This window comes from Convolutriloba macropyga, chromosome 3 (assembly GCF_964194025.1).
Source record: "Convolutriloba macropyga chromosome 3, txConMacr16.3, whole genome shotgun sequence".
NCBI classification, from domain to species: Eukaryota; Metazoa; Xenacoelomorpha; order Acoela; family Convolutidae; genus Convolutriloba; species Convolutriloba macropyga.
In genome coordinates this window covers 79,872,551-79,879,719 of record NC_134470.1, presented here as the reverse complement: position 1 = coordinate 79,879,719, position 7,169 = coordinate 79,872,551, and the positions used below count along the sequence as shown (strand labels likewise).

At 34.5% G+C, this 7,169-nt stretch overlaps 1 protein-coding gene across 1 annotated transcript in view; it reads right to left on the bottom strand.

The window, feature by feature from the left end:
* LOC142336504 (protein SSUH2 homolog) overlaps positions 1-7,169 on the bottom strand; it is a 611,495-nt gene that overhangs the window by 210,034 nt on the left and 394,292 nt on the right. The gene's annotated exons all lie outside the window — the stretch shown is intronic.

Genomic DNA, 7,169 nt, shown 5'->3' with positions numbered 1-7,169 from the left:
AAGCTGAAATTTAAATTTGTAAAATATTGCAAACTTCAACAGAAAATCTTCCAGATTTCGCATTGAAAATGTTCAAAACTATTTTTTTGTTTCTGGAATTACGTGAAGTAACCCATCTGCAAGACTTGAAAAGTTTCGTTGGCCAGTAATGATCGTTAAACTCATAAAAGGACAAAAATATTCAAAAAATTTGAAAACAAAAGCAAATTTTAACAAACTATTGCTAAAATTCAAGATATTAAAATCTTCAAAACCAATTTATGGTCTAAAGAGACTATTCAGTATCCCAATTTCAAGCTTTAAACAATTTCACTGGCTCATAAAGATCCAAAAACTGGGACCATGAAAATAATTTTCCAAAAATTTGAAAAAAATTAGATTTTTCTCAAAAATTGGTAGAGCTGGAGTAACAAAAATATTGATAACCATTCCATTAACTCAAGAAACTGTGAGACAGCTTATCATCAAACCATGGAGGAGGTCCCAAGGACCCTGGTGCAGGAATAAATGATAAAATACTAATGATAAAGATTAAAAAAACTTGAACAAATTGCAAGTATTTTTTTCAAAATTGCTAATAGTATTTGCTAATTTAATTGCTAATAATGAAACACATTACATGTAGAAGCTATGCAGTAACCAATGATCAAACACTATAGCAGGTTATGAGGCTATTGAGGCTGGTAAACCTAAAAAATGACAAAAAATGTCAAAAAAAACTTGAAATAAATTGCAAATTGCATAAAAAACTGCTAAAATTTTTAATGATAAAAGTTGAAAGCTAACCTATGACCAACAAAACATTTGCTAGTAACCTATTATCAAACGGAGATTTTCTGTTAGGCTGAAGAACATAAATAAGGACAATAAATGTCAAAGCAATTAAAAAAAATTGCAAGTTTTGTTTAAAAAAATGCTAAAATTCCTGGTGTTAAAATCTTGAAAAACATTCCATTACATTTAGAAACTAAGCAGTAACCTATTTTCAAACCCCAGTGGAGGTTACTTGGCTCTTGAGGCTGGGGAAACCTGAAAACCTACAAAAATTTTCAAAAAACTTGAAAAAAATGCAAAATTTTTCAGAAAAATTGCTAAAATTTGTCTAATTAGAAAAATGAAAGTTAATCCATGGCAAATGAAAAAAAATTCTTATACCTTATTATCAAACTTTTAAGGAGGTTTTCTGTCTCCTGCGTTTGGAAAGTCGTAAATAATGAAAAAAATTAAAAAATAAAAAAATTTGCACGTTTTGTCAAAAAAAATGCTAAAATTCGTGACGTTAAAACCATTCCACTACCACTAAAAACAATGCAGTAACTTGTTATAAAACCTAAGAGAAGGTTCCTTGACATCTAGGGCTGAAAAACAAAATAATTGCAAATAAATTTCAAAAAGCTTGAAAAAAAATGCGAAAGTTAGTATAAAATTTTAAAATTTCGTGTTTTTAGTGATCGGTTGTTCGTCAGTATCCACTGGGGAGGGGGGGGGGGGGGGGAGAGATTGCACCGGGGGAGAGGGGGGTCGATGGGGAGGGAGGGGGTGGGCAACAGTGGGTTGGGGGCAACCGCGCTGTGGGGGGGTGGGGGCAATAGTGAGGGGTGTCAACAGTGGGGGTGTCGACCTCTAAGAACCGCCCTGGTGATGGAGGGTCGTTAGATGAGGAGAAGGAGGAGGACTTCTATGAGGAGGCCAACAGAGAGGGGTTGATGACGAAGGAGAGAAGTATAAGGATTGGGAAGTAAATGGGGTGCATTGTTTAGGAATTTTCCGACCAAACGTCGTGGGGGTTGATATTCAAACAAATGGGGCAATTATGTTTCTCTTGGGCACAGGGATTACACACAAAATGTCCAAGGTTCTGGTGACATTTTATGTGCGGGTGAGTGGAGGAGGTGACATATTTCTTTATTTGGTTGCAGCAAAAACATCGGTAATAAAAACTAAGGGATAGCGTATAAATGTGGCGGAGGCAAAGAGGGCAGTTTGGTTGGGAGGAGTGTTTGAGTAGGTTAGTTCTGCAATCAGTGCAAACTAGATGATGGGGTTGGTCTCCGTCGGAAGGGTGCAATTTTTTCCAGCATGAAGTGATTCTTAAACAAATGGGACATTCATCACGATATTCGACAATAGGTGGGCGTGATGAGTTCTGGAGGTGAAAAACTATTCTGAAGGATAAACAATTTCCCATTTTAAAAACCTCAAGATGGATAAATAGTTTCGTTATTGAAGTTTTTGGGGGATTTAATTGATCTAATTTCAATAATAGCGATTTTTCGATTTTCAAAAAGAAATTCCAATGGGGTGAAAGGGGAGTTAGGGTTTTCGTTAAACTTTGTTGGATATCAATGTTAACATAATAATATTTTAAGGAAGTGGAGGTATAGTTATCAGTCTCTGTAAAGGAACGTTTAATGTCAGTTATTCTGACTAAATGCTGGTTTAAGTGAAAGATCATAATTATATTAATTTATTGGTTTCTGTTGAGATATTTCTAGCACATTTGGACTCGTTTTCGAGGAGGTAAAAAAAATAATTCCAGTAAACTGAAGTGGGGTAGACTGAGAGGGTTGATTTTTTCTGGGTTTTGACGTTCTTCACGTTTACTATAATAAATGCTTGAAGGGGAGTTTCAGTTTCGAAGGTTTTCACGAAACTACAAATTTCAACTATTTCTTGGTTTAAAAGGAAAAACATGATTTAAAATAAGGAAATAGGATAATTAATTGTTAATTCGGCGTTAGAATAAAAGGATAAGAATAGGGCTATTTCGAGTATCTGGGGGTGACTAATTTTTAAAGTTAGATAGTGATTTAAAATGCTGTGGGGTTGTCGAATGTAAATTATGAAGGAGTTATGGGTGGTGGATAATCCAAGGATAATATATTTTATGTTATTCAGTTTAAGGGTAAGGGATCTATTCTGTATTTTAATCATTACCAGTTGAGATGTCAATGGGGATCTGATCTAAATTTTGCTTTGAAAGCATCAAAAAAAGTTCCAATAAGGGGAAAAAGCTGGTATTGTTATCGAACCTTCGTCCCAAGAGTCTACAAAATCAAACAAAACTTCTAGAGTGGGGGTTACTTGATAGGGAAAATGGATAGTAAAAGATCGGTTAATCTGATAGGGTCTTACTAAACTGCCTTGGTAGTAAAGGTACATTCCAAAACGTTATTCTCGTGCTGACGGATCTCGAAGTGTTTGCAATGAACCGTGAATACGTTTGGTTCTCTTAAATGTTTAAGAAATAAGGCAAAATTTGTTAAAACGTATAAAATAGCAAATAAAATAATTAGTTCCCGAAGGGACTTTTGAAAATCGAGGTGCATCATTTTATAAAAAGAAAGTGGATGTTGCTTCCTAAATCGAGTAGACCATATTCACAATCAAGTAAAAATTCCTTAAGAGTATAAAATTTTTCGTGGTCTGAATAAATTAATATGTCTACTAGGTCGGAAAATTTTGGTGCGCTAATTTTTAAATGCACTAAATTTTCATAAGCAGGTGTAAAAGAGTAATATATATGTCCATAAAACTCGTGAAAATTAATAAATAAAACTTTATGGTACTCGGATACAAAAAGATCATTAAAGTTTTGCATCTCAGATCATAATGCTGAAACAGTTAGGTTAGACTAATAAGAGTTGATTAAGTGTGATTAAGTATAAAAAGACAAATTGGATGACTGAATTATGGGGGAGCAATTGCATTTACTTCTTGCTCAGTAGGAACTTTAGGGTAAAGATGTGGTATTTCTGGCATAAGCGGTGATGCCATTTCAGGGGCAGTGAGTGGTGACAATTCAATTTGACTGTTGTCGTGATAGATGTTATGATCTGGTGTATGCTTGAGGTATCGACTTCTATTTGGTTCATTGTTTGTAATGTTATAAGAGTTTTCATCATCTTTAGGTGTTTGATAAATTGATGTTACAATGGAAAGTAGAAACAAATTGTACGAGGCTCCTAGTAATGTTTTCCAAAATCCAATAGTGTTTTTCGAAAGTTTTTGTATCTCGAAAGCTCTTAAAATAAAAATTACGACATCGATCAAGAACTTGATCAACATGAAACATGCAAATAAAATTCCGACTCTTTCTATGTAATAGCCAATTTCTCCAAAAGTACTCCAAAAGTGATCAAGGAAAAAAGATGGTGACAACATAGAATCTAAGTATAGTCAATTATTGAGGCGTGCGGCGCAATAGATATCGCTTTGACTATTGTCTACATGTGCGTTTTGAAGCACTGTTCGAGAAATCTTTTTCAAAACTGAATTAGATGCATATTTGTGTAAAATTGTTCTCCAAAAAACTTTCAACTGGTTTAGTGTAAATACCTGCACGAGGAGAATCATAGTCTGGGATTTTTGGAATATAACCAATTTGTTGGGGAGCAAAAACAGCGGGCGGTTTAAAAGGAACTGGCGCCGGCATCAACTGATACCAAGAATTATTATTATCTAAATCAAGTTGAAACAAATTTTTGAAAGTATCTGTACAGTCTATTTCATTTGCAAATGGAAATGTTTGGCGCGTAATAGGATTAACAAACATAGTTTTTCCGTCATAAAAGATCGGAATACGGTCGTAACAGCGATCAAGTACTTCAAGCGGTGAAATTTTCATTGGACACGGATATAGAAAACCTATAACACCTTCAATTTCTAAGAACATTGAACGATTTCCGGTTAACATTTATCCGGCCAATCTATTGTTTTCGTAAGACAAGGCATTGATCATTTGGATTTGAGTGCGTCTGAGCTCGCACATATTTTGTAAAATAAGGAAGTCAGACTGTTCCAAATCACGATAGACCTCATACATCATGAAATTAATTTTAATACGCATATGAGCATCATAATCGATAGTGTCTTTTCCAACGTTTTCAAAATTTTTTTATGATTTCCAAAATGTTGGCTACCAACTAGCTCGTTTTTAGGTGTCTCGTAAAAACCGTTCACCCTTATTTTGTCGGTGCCGACCTGCATTTTGTAATAATTAACACTATTGTTCGAAATTACGGTTTTTCCCGTATTCATATCAAATCCGCCTGTAAAAGAAACAAATAAATCATCAAAGTTTGTTATAAACAAAGGAGTAGGCTTTCCACAAATAAAATTTCTTTCATTTTTTATCCTCAGTTTTATGTCTCGTGTGTTGTCTATTTTCAAGTTGTTTTGCAAACGATAAACGTCACTTTGCATGTCGTGCGTACTTATGATGTAGTATTGTGGTGGATCTGGTTCGTTGGTGAATTTTATCATTTTTGCGACTTGAAACGTTTTGTAACAATGCAATTTTCTGGCACATCCCATGAGTAAGCGAAGGGGTCTAGTGAGGTTGTTTCACAACCTCCTTCCTTAAGTTCGCATTGAAGTTTTAATCCTAAAGGGGTAAAAACTGATTTTGTTTCCTGATCAACTTCGAGTTCAACTCTTTGCATTTGTGTTTCAAAGGAAAAATGTTTTACTTCTCCTGACGAAGAGCAATCTGTTTTATCTTCTAAGTGGTCGTCCTCATTCAGACCACCGTGTGTGTATTGGTGTTTTAAAACTTCGTTTGAAATGTCTAACTTATAAGTTCTATCGTACTCTGTTATTGCAATTTTTCCTGTTTTGTTTGCACGTCTGCATTCTTCTGGCGTTACTATGACGGCAGTTGTAAGAGAAATTTGGTCATATGCTAAAAAAGAGTGCGATAAAAATCCACAGTGCCATCTTAAAGCTTGCGATTTTACTCGACACATTACTGCCTCTACTTTTGTTCTGTATGATCTTTGATATAGTGTCACCGTTGCAGGTGCAACTTTAATATTTTCCGGTTTAATGTTGCATTGAGCTACTTGATTTAAAGCGTACATTTTGCTTTTTTTCATTTTTGAGCAGTCATAATGAACAACTTTTAACGTAGGGGAAATGTCATCCAACTCATTCCTAACCGAGGGTCTACAAAAAGATACAACAATAAAGACAAACAAAACAGTTAAAGATATAGAAGAGAAGTTATTGTTTTTCATAATAACGTTATTTAATTAGTGATTGACTGAGTTTTTGGTTTGTTTACTGTCAGAAAGCTAAGAGTAAGTCTGGAAAAAGGAGAGAGAAAAGGTCTCGGAAATTAATTTTCCGATAATTTGAACCTTTAAAGTAAAGATATAAAGTAAAATTTAAGTGAATCCAGCTTGATAGCGAGTAGTAAGTTTTTTCAATCGTCCCGAAATTCGACGATCGATTCGAGATGAACGTTGATCATCCGAGGGAGTTGGGTTTGCTTCGGGTGATTGTACACGGGTTTGGGTTCTAACACGGCTGACTCTAATGTCAGGTGGATCTGCAAAACGAATACGTGTTTCGGGATATAGGGTAGAACTTCTAGTTCTACGACTACGGTTATCAGGTGTTTGTGTGTTGTCTACAAACGTAGTCGAAAAACCTTCTTGAAATCCTGAGTCAGGTTTTGTTATTGTGGTATTGTTATCTTCAAGTGTTTTCTCATGATTATTTTCATTTTGTATGTATCACTTGTAATGCATCCGTATCACTTGTAAAATTGTCTACTGGGAAAAATTCAGTTTCAGTGAAGGGTTGTTGAAAACAAAATTTATCTACTGGCTTATTAAGTTTTTCAACTTGTTTATTCATTAAAATTTCGTAGAACGGTTGGAAGTTTTCATTCCTTAAACCATAGTCAACAACTAATTCTGAAATTGCGTTTTCGATTGGGAAGTACTCAATTAGATGGTTTCTATGAGCAACTTTTTTGACAGTTTTGTTTGAAACAAGTTCTATTTCATAATTTACATTTGTCATTTTTTTGTTACTTCATACGGTCCTGATCTTAGTTCATGTAACTTTTTGGATTTTCCGTCCTGGAATGAATGATTTTCCATTAACACTAGTTGTCCTACGTCTAAAGGCTTACCTAGTTTATGTTTGTTTCTGTTTTGATGTGCTTTGGAGTTAACTTCAAGGCTTCTGTTGTATGCAGTTTTGTAAATTTGTTTGAATTGATTTTCAAGAGCAAGCAATGAACTACTTAAATTTGGTTTTGGTAGTTTATCTATCTGATCGTTGTTGCTACTCTGTTCTGAATGCTTGTGGAGTGGTAAATCTTTGCAAAATTCTGAATCACAAGTTAAATCGCAAGACCTTAATAATCCTAATTTCAG